Source organism: Coregonus lavaretus, assembly GCF_964263955.1.
Source record: "Coregonus lavaretus genome assembly, chromosome: 18".
NCBI lineage: Eukaryota > Metazoa > Chordata > Actinopteri > Salmoniformes > Salmonidae > Coregonus > Coregonus lavaretus.
In genome coordinates this window covers 25457494-25471283 of record NC_140005.1, presented here as the reverse complement: position 1 = coordinate 25471283, position 13790 = coordinate 25457494, and the positions used below count along the sequence as shown (strand labels likewise).

The 13790-nt window shown below is 42.0% G+C and overlaps 1 pseudogene across 1 annotated transcript; it reads left to right on the top strand.

The window, feature by feature from the left end:
* Positions 1 to 1332: 1332 nt before the first annotated feature.
* LOC311145608 (dehydrogenase/reductase SDR family member 7-like) lies at positions 1333 to 13289 on the top strand (annotated as a pseudogene). The gene is made up of 5 exons: positions 1333 to 1337; positions 3080 to 3207; positions 3406 to 3513; positions 12584 to 12805; positions 12905 to 13289. The product of its transcript is annotated as a dehydrogenase/reductase SDR family member 7-like (transcript).
* The last annotated feature ends 501 nt before the right edge of the window (positions 13290 to 13790 follow it).

The window sequence follows — 13790 nt, the reverse complement described above, 5'->3', positions numbered from 1 at the left end:
GTATTACGTTAGTAATCAATAACCTATGTGTGTGTGTGTTTGTATTGTGTTATTATTTAGTTAGTTAGTAAATAAATCATTAAGCCAATTTGTGTATTGCTGATTAATCAATAAGGTTAGGGTTCTTGCAGGTTCAAGGATTCTGCGACGTTCAGAATGAGACTGATAAGAGGTAATTATTTGATAAGTGACTGTTATCGATATATAAAATAAATATATTCTAAGAGTTTAATTCGGGAGATGGTAACTCGTTAAACAACTTCTTCCGTGGTGCCCCAAATTCCTGATGAGTTAATTGTTACATGATTAATTTAATCGAGTGACAATTAAACATAGTTAGGCGATTCGATAAATAACAGTCATACATTAAAGTAAGTCACGTCACGACAATGGCTTATTGGTGAGTGCCTACTCATTTGAAGTATATTTGCCATTGCTAAAGCAACTTGAGTTGTCCTAGTGGTCCTTTCTTTTTTATTTTTACTGATCAAGCCACAACTGAGCGAGCCAAATAAAACCTTTTGGTTGTCCTCAATCTCTGACACTAGCACCTGTATTTCAGTCTCGTAAAAGTTTTTTTTTCTTAGCTATTTTGGATTGCGCCCTTGTATTTCATGGTACCGCGTTGTATATTCCCAACGGGGTTTAAAGGTATGATTTTGACCATATTTGGTTAATTAGGGGCGTTTCGAAATGCAAACTGCCATGGTCGTGCACGAGCACTGAGGCTGAGAACAGAGTGACAAGATGGTAGTCAGGGGAACCCATTGAGGGTGGTAAAAAGGCGGGCAGGAAAAAAAGGAAGGAAGTGGAACATATTAAGAGGAAATATGGAGTACTGCAGAAGGAAATTGAACATGATGAGAGTGAGGATTAATTAACTGCGGTGTCAGGTGCAGTAAAGACCATAGAGTTTGAGCCTCTTCCCGATGGTGATAAATACGTTTTTTTGCCCAGTGTGTGAGATCTTGGGAGAGAATGGATCCTTGCCTTCTGGCTGATCCATATGTGATGTCAGGTTGGATGGAGAAGAGGTTGGGGAAAGTTGGGTCGGTGAAAGTGACTGGAAGGGGAATTGTGTCGATTTTTTGTGTTTCTGCCATTCAGAGCGAGCATGCGCTTAGCACCACGCGACTGGAGACAAGAACTGTGATTTGCTTTCCTCTCAGGAGCAGGGTGCCATTGAAAGGAGTGATAACTGGAGTGGCGTTAAATGTTGAGCAGGGCCAACTAAAGTTGAATATTCCTGGTATCTGAAACAGAGAAGACACTGTCTGTACTACTGAATTTTTATGTTTTTACTAGATAAAGTCAAGTTAGGATGTGTCAGTTATGCCGTGAGAGATGTTGGCGCAAACCCATTACGGTGTTTTAGGTATCAAGCTTATGGTCATGTGGCAGCAGTGTGTAGGAGGGAGATTCCTAGATGTGAGAAGTGTGCAGGAGGACATGAGACAAAGGAATGTGTAGTATCAGTGGAAAAGGTTGTGTGTGTAAACTGTAGGGGTACCCATGGTGCTGGAGATCAGAGGTGGCTGGTGAGAGAAAGGCAGGTTGGGGTTGCCAGGATCAGAGTAGTGCATAAGGTGTCGTATGCTGAGGCAGTGAAGAGAGTAGTAGAGGAAGATGGGTCCAGGGTGAGGGATCCTAAGAGGATCCCTGTGAGCAGGCCGAGGTCAATAGAGAGTGATAGGAATAACATGTGCTTCAGTATTTCTCTTATTTTTTTGCTGTTCATGGCCATGGTTGTCAACTGTACTGCAGGAATGGAACGTAAATCACAGAGGATGGATGTTGTGGTGGCAGCTGCAGAGAAGTACCTGGGTGTACAAGATTTTATTGCAGAAGAGTTACAAGGTGTTTTGAACGATAGTGTCCCGTCCTCCCAGGTTGATGGCCTGGTGTAGGATCAGATAGGGCCAAAGTAGTGGAATAGTGATGAGGTTTTAATGGGTGTATGGTTAGTTGGTAGGGCAATTTTTACACAAAGTGTAATGAATTTATACTACAGAATAGTAGGCTGATACACAGACAATATAGTAGGTGGCGGCATGCACCTATAACATTTGTTTGCGGACCACCATAATACCAAAGAAGAAGAGACTGAGAACAATTGGTATTTATCTATGGTTTTCTCCTATCGGTGTGTGTAAGACACTCGTAGGATTGTTTGATAAATCATACTTTTTCTATGCGTTTGACCATTGTAAATTCAGTTCGTAAGTAGTATTTTAGAATAGTTTATATGCAGTATTGATAAATGAGGCCGCTGGTCTATAATGGTTGAAAAAGGTGGGTAACCAGGTAATAGGGGATATGAAAGCCACAACTGTACTATGATACAATATGACCCTCCACCAGCACTCTCAAACAAGGCTGTAGCAGAGAGGAAGAGCGAGGCCCAACTCGGTGGAAAATCTCCCTCCCCTTTTATTGTTTCGCCCACCAAGCATGGAGGTCAAAATGAGTGTCGAATTTGGTCAACAAAAAAATATATCTTATTTGCTATGTGAGGTTTATTTGATTGAATATACGTTTTGTAACGCTTAAGTTGTTACGAGTGTACTGATATAAGTAGGACAGGTGACATCCCGACAACCTTGAGAAAAAACACTTTATATTGGAGTTGTCTCGAGATGGCTATGCATATTCATGGCATGAGGCTAGTAGCATAGCATCTCTCTCATCGAATATTCAAAAAAGGATTACAATAATGAGATGTATCCACCAATCCAAAGAAAGGGTTGGAGGGAGCTAGACAGCCCACAGTGCCGCTTTGTGGACAACAACTCCCATTGTTAGGGCGGAGAGACATGTATCTTCTTGTCAGTATATCCATAATCTTTGGCTGTAGTACTGTTTCTCAGTATTTTCAGGTCAGAGGTTGAAGAACCCTAGCCTGGTGGAACCAGCCTGATCGCTTCATTCACCATTCTATTTCCCTTCAAATAGAATGGTGAACACAGCAATCAGGCTGGTTCCACCAGGCTATGAACAGTGAACACCCTACTGTACTCTACCTACAAACAGGCACAGTATTAGCTGTGAACAGTAACACAATTGGCTGGTTGTCTTCTAGAGACCAAGTTGAATGGACTGGTGGTATAGGGGAGGAGCTGGCTTACCAACTAGCTGGATGTGGGTCTCGTCTGATTCTATCAGCCTGCTGAGTGGATGAGTTGGATCAGGTGAAACGTCACTGTTTGGGTGAGTGAGAATGTTCTGCAGTCTAATGAAGGCCACACATGCTCTTGCACACCATTGTGTTGATTAACTTGACTATTAAGAATGAAACATTTCATAGCCTACCACTTCGATGCATTAACAGTAGTAATTGTGATTTTATACACCTCCTAGCCCCGCAATTTCTGACCGGGTTAACATTTAAAATGTTTCTTCCCCAAGAGCGCTCCAACTTACAAGAGAAGGACATTCTTGTACTTCCACTTGATTTGCTGGAGAGGGCATCCCATGAGGCAAAAACTAAAACTTGCTATCCTGCACTTTGGCAATGTAAGGCTACTACGCTAATTTATAACTCTCCCTTATCACTCTATCTCAGTGGGATTTTAAGTAAGCTTAATTTAACTTTAGTGTCTGACAATTTCCACTCAATCAAGGTTGAAGAAGTAACCATTCATTAGTCACGTAGGACATAGTTTCTTAGCATTTACTTAATAGTCTGGCCAGACTGGCCTTACTTATTTAAAAGACAAGACATTGTATTCAACAGACATGCTCACTACCAACCAGCTCCCAGAGGCAAATTATGCACATGCTCAACATGAAAATGGAATTCAAGGCTAAGTTCAGTTGTGATAGGTGATTTGAAGGAGTCAGGCGCAGGAGGGTAAATCACAGAATACAGAATTTATTCCGGAATACAGAGTTACACAGAAATGCGTCAAACAGTCCAGTGCGCAAAACAGGCGCACTGGAACCAAACAGGCACACAGGGGGAAAAAATACCCTGGCAATACAAAATACACAGAGCTCAACCGAGCTACACTCTCCTCACAATAAACAGTCACACACAAGGACAAGGGGGCAGAGGGAACACTTATACAAGTACTAATGAGGCGATATGAACCAGGTGTGTGTAATAAACAAGACAAAACAAATGGAATGATGAGATGAGGAGCGGCTGTGGCTAGAAGGCCGGTGACGACGAACGCCAAAGCCTGTCCAAACCAGGAGAGGAGGCAGCTTCGGAGGATGTCGTGACACCAGTACAGCTCAGTCTTATTAGATGTGTTGTCTTATTCTAAGGGCTCTATTTTATAAAGCCTAACACAATAGTAAAGGTTTGGGGGTGTGTCAGAAATATTTGTGCTATTTTCACAACCAGAATTATGTGAGCAGTAGCTGGCGGTGGCATGTAAAGGCTGGGTTTTGATGAATAAACAAGTTGTAGGTGTGTCTCTAGGCTTGACTCCTCACTGGCCAATCAGAACGTGCTCCATGGCAAAATATGTGGTTGCTTTAATCCGTGTATTTAGTATTTTATGTTTTGCGTTGTCATCAACTCCAATTAGAATGTTAGTCCGTTACAGCCTAGTTTGTTAAATAGCCTACAGAAACAAAATAACAAAATATAGGATATCCCATATTTGCTAAATATGTTGAACATGTTTGCAGTCCACATTGTTCTAATTAAATGCATGGCTTCAATATGGAAAAATATTGTTACAGTGGGGAAAAAAAGTATTTAGTCAGCCACCAATTGTGCAAGTTCTCCCACTTAAAAAGATGAGAGAGGCCTGTAATTTTCATCATAGGTACACGTCAACTATGACAGACAAATTGAGAGAAAAAAATCCAGAAAATCACATTGTAGGATTTTTAATGAATTTATTTGCAAATTATGGTGGAAAATAAGTATTTGGTCAATAACAAATGTTTCTCAATACTTTGTTATATACCCTTTGTTGGCAATGACACAGGTCAAACGTTTTCTGTAAGTCTTCACAAGGTTTTCACACACTGTTGCTGGTATTTTGGCCCATTCCTCCATGCAGATCTCCTCTAGAGCAATGATGTTTTGGGGCTGTCGCTGGGCAACACGGACTTTCAACTCCCTCCAAAGATTTTCTATGGGGTTGAGATCTGGAGACTGGCTAGGCCACTCCAGGATCTTGAAATGCTTCTTACGAAGCCACTCCTTCGTTGCCCGGGCGGTGTGTTTGGGATCATTGTCATGCTGAAAGACCCAGCCACGTTTCATCTTCAATGCCCTTGCTGATGGAAGGGGGTTTTCACTCAAAATCTCACGATACATGGCCCCATTCATTCTTTCCTTTACACGGATCAGTCGTCCTGGTCCCTTTGCAGAAAAACAGCCCCAAAGCATGATGTTTCCACCCCCATGCTTCACAGTAGGTATGGTGTTCTTTGGATGCAACTCAGCATTCTTTGTCCTCCAAACACGACGAGTTGAGTTTTTACCAAAAAGTTATATTTTGGTTTCATCTGACCATATGACATTCTCCCAATCCTCTTCTGGATCATCCAAATGCACTCTAGCAAACTTCAGACGGGCCTGGACATGTACTGGCTTAAGCAGGGGGCACTGCAGGATTTGAGTCCCTGGCGGCGTAGTGTGTTACTGATGGTAGGCTTTGTTACTTTGGTCCCAGCTCTCTGCAGGTCATTCACTAGGTCCCCCCGTGTGGTTCTGGGATTTTTGCTCACCGTTTTTGTGATCATTTTGACCCCACGGGGTGAGATCTTGCGTGGAGCCCCGAATCGAGGGAGATTATCAGTGGTCTTGTATGTCTTCCATTTCCTAATAATTGCTCCCACAGTTGATTTCTTCAAACCAAGCTGCTTACCTATTGCAGATTCAGTCTTCCCAGCCTGGTGCAGGTCTACAATTTTGTTTCTGGTGTCCTTTGACAGCTCTTTGGTCTTGGCCATAGTGGAGTTTGGAGTGTGACTGTTTGAGGTTGTGGACAGGTGTCTTTTATACTGATAACAAGTTCAAACAGGTGCCATTAATACAGGTAACGAGTGGAGGACAGAGGAGCCTCTTAAAGAAGAAGTTACAGGTCTGTGAGAGCCAGAAATCTTGCTTGTTTGTAGGTGACCAAATACTTATTTTCCACCATAATTTGCAAATAAATTCATTAAAAATCCTACAATGTGATTTTCTGGATTTCTTTTTCTCAATTTGTCTGTCATAGTTGACGTGTACCTATGATGAAAATTACAGGCCTCTCTCATCTTTTTAAGTGGGAGAACTTGCACAATTGGTGGCTGACTAAATACTTTTTTTCCCCACTGTACATAGCATTCACACTGATATAGGCCTACTGTAGGCCTAAAATGCATTATGTCTGAGCCATGGACTTGCCAAACGGTGTCAATGATCAAGATTCAATTCACTATTCATAAGATCTAAAAAGACACTGAATAATTCTAATCCAAGTCTAAAAAAATAAAACTTGTTTTAAATTATCTAAATACAGTTACAGGCACCATAATTGCTCCCTGTTGGCATATAATATTAGGCCTAAGACAACATAGACTATGGAGGGTTTTGCGCACATCCAAACTGTTCACAGGAGCTGGAAAAAGATCCAATATAAAGAGAAAGTGGAAATGGAAATGTCTACTTAAGCAATAAGGCATGAGGGTGTGTGGTAAACACACACCCTCATGAGTGAGCTCGCTCTCGCTTCGTGTCTTCCTCTCTGCTGAAACCATATCACCGGAGAAAGCATCCAAGCGAGCGAAACAGTGCCCCTTCTATGGTCGTGTCTACACTTGACACTTACAGTGCCTTGCAAAAGTATTCATCCCCCTTGGCATTTTTCCTATTTTGTTGCATTACAATCTGTACTTTAAATTGATTTTTATTTGGATTTCATGTAATGGACATACACAAAATAGTCCAAATTGGTGAAGTGAAATGAAAAAAAGAACTTGTTTCCACAAATTATACAAAATAAATCACGGAAAAGTGGTGCGTGCATATGTATTCACCCCCTTTGCTATGAAGCCCCTAAATAAGATCTGGTGCATCCAATTACCTTCAGAAGTCACATAGTTAGTTAAATAAAGTCCACCTGTGTGCATTCTAAGTGTCACATGATCTCATTATATATACACCTGTTCTGAAAGGCCCCAGAGTCTGCAACACCACTAAGCAAGGGGCACCACCAAGCAAGCGGCACCATGAAGACCAAGGAGCTCTCCAAACAGGTCAGGGACATATTTGTGGAGAAGTACAGATCAGGGTTGGGTTATAAAAAAAGATCAGAAACTTTGAACATCCCAGGGAGCACCATTAAATCCATTATAAAAAATGGAAAGAATATGGCACCACAACAAACCTGCCAAGAGAGGGCCGCCCACCAAAACTCACGGACCAGGCAAGGAGGGCATTAATCAGAGAGGCAAAAAAGAGACCAAAGATTACCCTGAAGGAGCTGCAAAGCTCCACAGTGGATATTGTAGTATCTGTCCATAGGACCACTTTAAGCCGTACACTCCACAGAGCTGGGCTTTATGGAAGAGTGGCCAGAAAAAAGCCATTGTTTAAAGGAAAAAATAAGCAAACACGTTTGGTGTTCGCCAAAAGGCATGTGGGAGACTCCCCAAACATATGGAAGAAGGTACTCTGGTCAGATGAGACTGAAATTGAGCTTTTTGGCCATCAAGGAAAACGCTATGTCTGGGGCAAACCCAACACTTCTCATCACCCTGAGAACACCATCCCCACAGTGAAGCATGGTGGTGGCAGCATCATGCTGTGGGGATATTTTTCATCGGCAGGGACTGGGAAACTGGTCAGAATTGAAGGAATGATGGATGGAGCTAAATACAGGGAAATTATTGAGGGAAACCTGTTTCAGTCCTCCATAGATTTGAGACTGGGACGGAGGTTCACCTTCCAGCAGGACAATGACCCTAAGCATACTGCTAAAGCAACACTCAAATGGTTTAAGGGGAAACATTTAAATGTCTTGGAATGGCCTAGTCAAAGCCCAGACCTCAATCCAATTGAGAATCTGTGGTATGACTTAAAGATTGCTGTACACCAGCGGAACCCATCCAACTTGAAGGAGCTGGAGCGGTTTTGCCTTGAAGAATGGGCAAAAATCCCAGTGGCTAGATGTGCCAAGCTTATAGAGACATACCCCAAGAGACTTGCAGCTGTAATTGCTGCAAAAGGTGGCTCTACAAAGTATTGACTTTGGGGGGGGTGAATAGTTATGCACGCTCAAGTTTTCTGTTTTTTTGTCTTATTTCTTGTTTGTTTCACCCCAAAAAATATTTTGCATCTTCAAATTTGTAGGCATCTTGTGTAAATCAAATGATACAAACCCCCCAAAAATATATTTTACTTCCAGGTTGTAAGGCAACAAAATAGGAAAAATACCAAAGGGGGTGAATACTTTCGCAAGCCACTGTACATGCGACTTCTGATATCAGAATACGAAGATCGCATTGAAAAGACGAGTCTAGACGCACAAAAGTTGCTTTGTTGTCTGATTGTGTTCAGATCTGGCTGACCACTTCAGGAGGTGGTCAGGGATACATTGTGTGCGTCCTCAGTCTGGACGCAATCAGGCTACTGAAAGCGCATAACTACAATGGGCGACATCATTAGCACTTCTCCCACAAGTCTCCATAAAACGTGTGTTTTGGGACTGAGAGACACCTTTTCATTATGACATTGGAGGAAATACATTCCTAGCGTGTGAGGAACGTATTTGCTGGACTCATAAATGCTAGCCAGCTAGCTAATACAGAGGTTAGCTGGCTAGTTAGCTACAGTAGTTAGTTACTGCCATCAGTAGTTGTTGGTGTTGTGTTATAAGTATCCCTCTAGGCTGGGTAAAGTCCTATTTATCAGGTAGGGAGCAAGTAGTAGATGTTAATGGTTCACTGTCTCAGGCAAAAGCAATGAGATGTGGCATTCCGCAGGGGAGCGTGCTTGGGCCTCTACTGTTTTTACTGTATATTAATTATATGAAAGATGCTTTTTCTTGCCGTGTTTTCCTTTATGCGGATGACTCTACACTTCTGGTGTCTCACAAAAGTAAAACTATGTTGGAGAGCATACTTAGCATAGAGCTTACTAACATTAGCAAATAGCTTGGCGATAATAAGCTATCTCTGCACTTAGGTAAAACTGAGGCAATTATTTTTGGGTCCAGACCTAAATTGAGTAGGTCCTCTGAAATCAGAGTGGAGTTATGGGGTGAGGTGCTGACTACTGAAACCTCTGTTAGCTACCTGCAGGGTTGGGTAGGTTACATTCTAAATGTAATCCGTTAGTTACTAGTTACCTGTCCAAAATTGTAATCAGTAACGTAACTTTTGGATTACCTGAACTCAGTAACGTAATCAAATTACTTTTAGATTACTTTCCCCTTAAAAGGCATTAGAAGAAGACAAAAATAAATATTTCCAATTGAATGGCATCTATTGCAGGATAAATCAATGTTAGAGTTTACATAGTTGGCCATAAATGGATGTTGCGTTTTACTTGATGAGTTGGTTATGTAGCTTTCTTCTAACCAATTGCTTTCTACTACAGATAATAAGACCATTAGGCTATATTTGATTTTGTTTTATTAGGATCCCCATTAGCCGATGCCAATGGCGACAGCTAGTCTTACTGGGGTCCGACACATAACGAAAAATACATTACAGACAAAATACTTTACAATTTACATACATTTAAAAACATTAACATGTAGTGTGTGTGTGTGCATCTATCAGTTACACATACATGTCAGTACATACACACAACAAGTAGGTAATATGGGGGAGAGGCGTTGTGCCATGAGGTGTTGCTTTATTTGTTTTTTTAAACCAGGTTTGCTGTTCACAGGTTTGCTGTTCACTCACAATCATGGCTCTGTGTAATGCTGTATGTTTCCTTGAATTTGTTCTGGACCTGGGGACTGTGAACAGACCCCTGGTGGCATGTCTGGTGGGGTAAGTGTGTGTGTCAGTGCTATATGTAAGTTGACTATGCAAACAATTTTGAATTTCTAACACATTAATGTTTCTTATAAAAACAGGAATTGATGCAGTCAGTCTTTCCCCAGCTCTTAGCCAAGAGAGACTGGGATGCATAGCATTGATATTAGCCCTCTGATTACAATGAAGAGCAAAATGTGCCACTCTGTTCTGGGCCAGCTGCAGCTTAACTAGGTCCTTTGCAGCACTTGACCATATGACTGGACAATAATCAAGATAAGATCAAACTAGAGCCTGCAGGACTTGCTTTGTGGAGTGTGGTGTCAAAAAAGCAGAGCATCTCTTTATCACAGACAGACTTACAACAATTCAATATTTTTTGACCATGACAGTTTAGAATCTAAGGTAACAACAAGTAATTTAGTCTCCTCAACTTGTTCAACAGCCACACCATTCATTTCCAGATTCAGCTGAGGTCTAGAACTTAGAAAATGACTTGTACCATATACAATGCTCTTAATTTTAGAGATGTTCAGGACCAGTTTAGTACTGGCTACCCATTCTAAAACTGACTGCAACTCTTTGTTTAGGGTTGCAGTGATTTCACTAGCTGTGGTTGCTGACGCGTATAGGGTTGAATCATTAGCTTACATGGACACACAGGCTGAAATCTAACAGTACAGCTCCCACAATCTTCTTATTATGAATTTATTTCAACCAATCATCAGTTAATTGTGTCAGTGTAGTACATGTTGAGTGCCCTTCTCTATAAGCATGCTGAAAGTCTGTTGTTAATTTGTTTATAGATAAATAGCATTGTATTTAAATGACACTGGCTTCCCTCTAGGCCTGAGGGCAAACACTATCTTTACATTAAAAACCAAAGTCTGTCAGATTTCCAGTCATTCCAATTAATTTAATACCCCTTGATCTTCAAGAATAGGACTTGGAAATGTGGAAATATAGATTCGCCAAATTGTTTTACCTGAGCATAACCCAAAAACGAAGGACTTATTAGCCTACTCTGTTGTTTATGCTGCTCTCATGGAATGGCAAGCTTGAGCACTACACTCTTAGAAAAAAAGAGTTCCAAAAGGGTTCTTCGGCTGTCCCCATAGGAGAACCCTTTTTGGTTCCAGGAAGAACCCTTTTTGGTTCCAGGTAGAACCCTTTTTGGTTCAAGGTAGAACCCTTTTTGGGTTCCATATATGAACCCTCTGTGGAAAGGGTACTACATTGAACCCAAAAGGGTTCTACCTGCAACCAAAAGGGTTCTACCTGGAACAAAAAAGGGTTCTCCAAAGGGTTCTCATATGGGGACAGCTGAAGACTTTTAGGTTCTACATAGCACCTTTTTTTTTCTAAGAGTGTACTGAAAAGTGCTAAATGTGAAAAGATTAATGTCATATTCTGCATTTACTATAGGCCTATTGTTGATGTTTTTGTTGGTGACACTTAGATATCTCAATAAGCTGTTTTAAGTCTAGCAAAAGTGTGTGAGTTTGAGCATGTGTCCATTAGGCCTTTGGATTTTTCTTTTTTTTTCAGCATGAATGAGGTTGAGCAAAAAAAGCCCCACTCGTGGTTTTCTTAAATAAACTCGTTTTTGACAATATGGAGGACAAAACCACTGAGGAGTTTAGAAGGGAGGAACTCCCTCAAACTTTTGTTCTATAGGCTGGGATCTATACTATGCAGCTGCTGCAAGAGTGCATTTTTCATTGGTTGTCCACAGGTCGCAAAAACAATGATAGGCAGTTATTAATAAATTAATAAACGAAACTATCGTATTTTGCCTATTTCACCACTTGTAGAATGCATACTGGCATTTTAATATAGCCCAGGAAAAGGGAATCCGGACACACTGTGGACACGGTAGACACATTTAAATGTAGGTGTAGACGCATGACGCGTTCGGAATTCCATGAACAGAACTCTATGATCAGAATACTAAAGCTGCGTGAACTGTCAAGTCTAGACACGGCCTATATGTAGCAAATGTATCTGACGCTGTCTGGACAGAAATAGTATGACATGCCATACTCTTTTGGTCCAGACAGCATCAAATACATGGTCTCCACATACTGAGACAGAGGGGCGCTGTTTCACTCGCTTGGACGCTTTAACTGAGATTGATGCATCTTTCTGTCCGTGCATGTCTCGGTCAAATAAATGATCAATATTTCAATGTTTTATTTGTATGGGCAAGGAGGTATGGTAGGGCGGGCCAGGCCCCCTAAGGCCCGCCCATAACGCCGGCCCTGCCAGTGGCACTGACTGAAATTGGTATATTGGTGCAAGTTTTTAAGCACACACCTCAAATATTTACACCCCTCCCACCACAGAGCAAGTGAGCTGATGTTAGACAGGTAAATTGCTGAACCTGGCGTAAGGGGTGGAAAATGCTAGTGCGGCAGTTTTTACATGACGAAATTGCAAACTAATGTGCGTTTGACACTTGTGTGTTTTCTTATTCTGGGTGTGTTTTTTGTGTTATACCCATGACAGATTGTCCTACCTGTGTATAATGAATACATTTAATTAATTCCATTAAAAAAATAAGATAATTGGTGATATAAGTCATGACTCACCCCATCTGTCTATGCTGGCTTGTTTTGTTCCTATCTCCCTCTCTATGCCCATTCAGATTGACATCCTGATTAACAATGGTGGCCGCAGCCAGCGTTCTCTGTGCCTGGAGACCGGTGTGGATGTGTACCAGGCCCTGATGAAACACACCTTCCTGGGCACAGTGTTATTCACCAAGCAGGTGTTGCCCCACATGATGCAACGAGGGTCATGCAGTGTGGTCGGCCTAGCTGCAGCACCACTGGCAACCGGATACTCTGCCAGTAAACATGCTCTTCAGGTGAGATCAATCATGGGCTGCCCTCTGCCCGTTTGTAGATGTACACCATCTAGACACATACATTGAGTGAGACATGAGATAAATCTCTTCTGTCCACAGGGCTTCTTCAATTCTCTTCGCTCAGAGCTGACTTCCTAAGGAGAGTCATCAGCACAGAATGTCCAGGGCCTGAACAGTCACAGATAGTCCAGTCTTTCAAATAATAGTCATTCAAGTGAACATGCATTTTTGTAAAAGTGTTGACATTAATTTCCTTCTTATCCCTTTCCTATCTAAGGCCATTCCCACTGCTGGGGACCAGCAACACAAGATATCCACTAGTCGTTGTGTGTGTCTCATCCTGGTGGGTATAACCGATGGCGCCAAGGAGATGTGGATCGCCCGGCAGACCTTTCTGCTGTTCTACTATGTGTGGCAGTATGCTCCCACCTGGGCCTGGTTCATCACTGACATCCTGGGCAGGAAGAGGGTGCAGAACTTCTAGACTGGCCTGGTTTGTATTGGTTTCTTGTAGGTCTCTCAACAGGTCGCTTAGAAATGTGGTTTGTGAGTCACAAACTATACATTTTTTGTCTTGCCTATAGAATAATCATAACTCAGAGCATTACATAGAGGAACAGCACTCTGACAGAATGGGTTAATCACACTAGGCATTGTTCATGCATGGGCTTGCTGTCACATTCTCTAAGGTGTACCTTGCCTCTCCAGGCCATGGATAGGGGGACTTTGTGTGAACAGTCTGAAAATACTTCAGGAAAGCAGAGTGTGGCAGACACTATTTAGAGCTGTCTCTTAACAGCTGGGGGGCTCAGCTGTTACTGACCTTGCTTCAGTCTGATAAAGAGAAGGGGGTGGGCACTGACCAGGGTATAGCAGTCAGCATGACTGCTTCCCAGCGGCAGTAACTGACTTACTGACCACTACGTCTGGTGGCCTCTGCCAGACAGTGACAGCTGAGGGCCATGCAGAAAGGTCATGTTCTGAC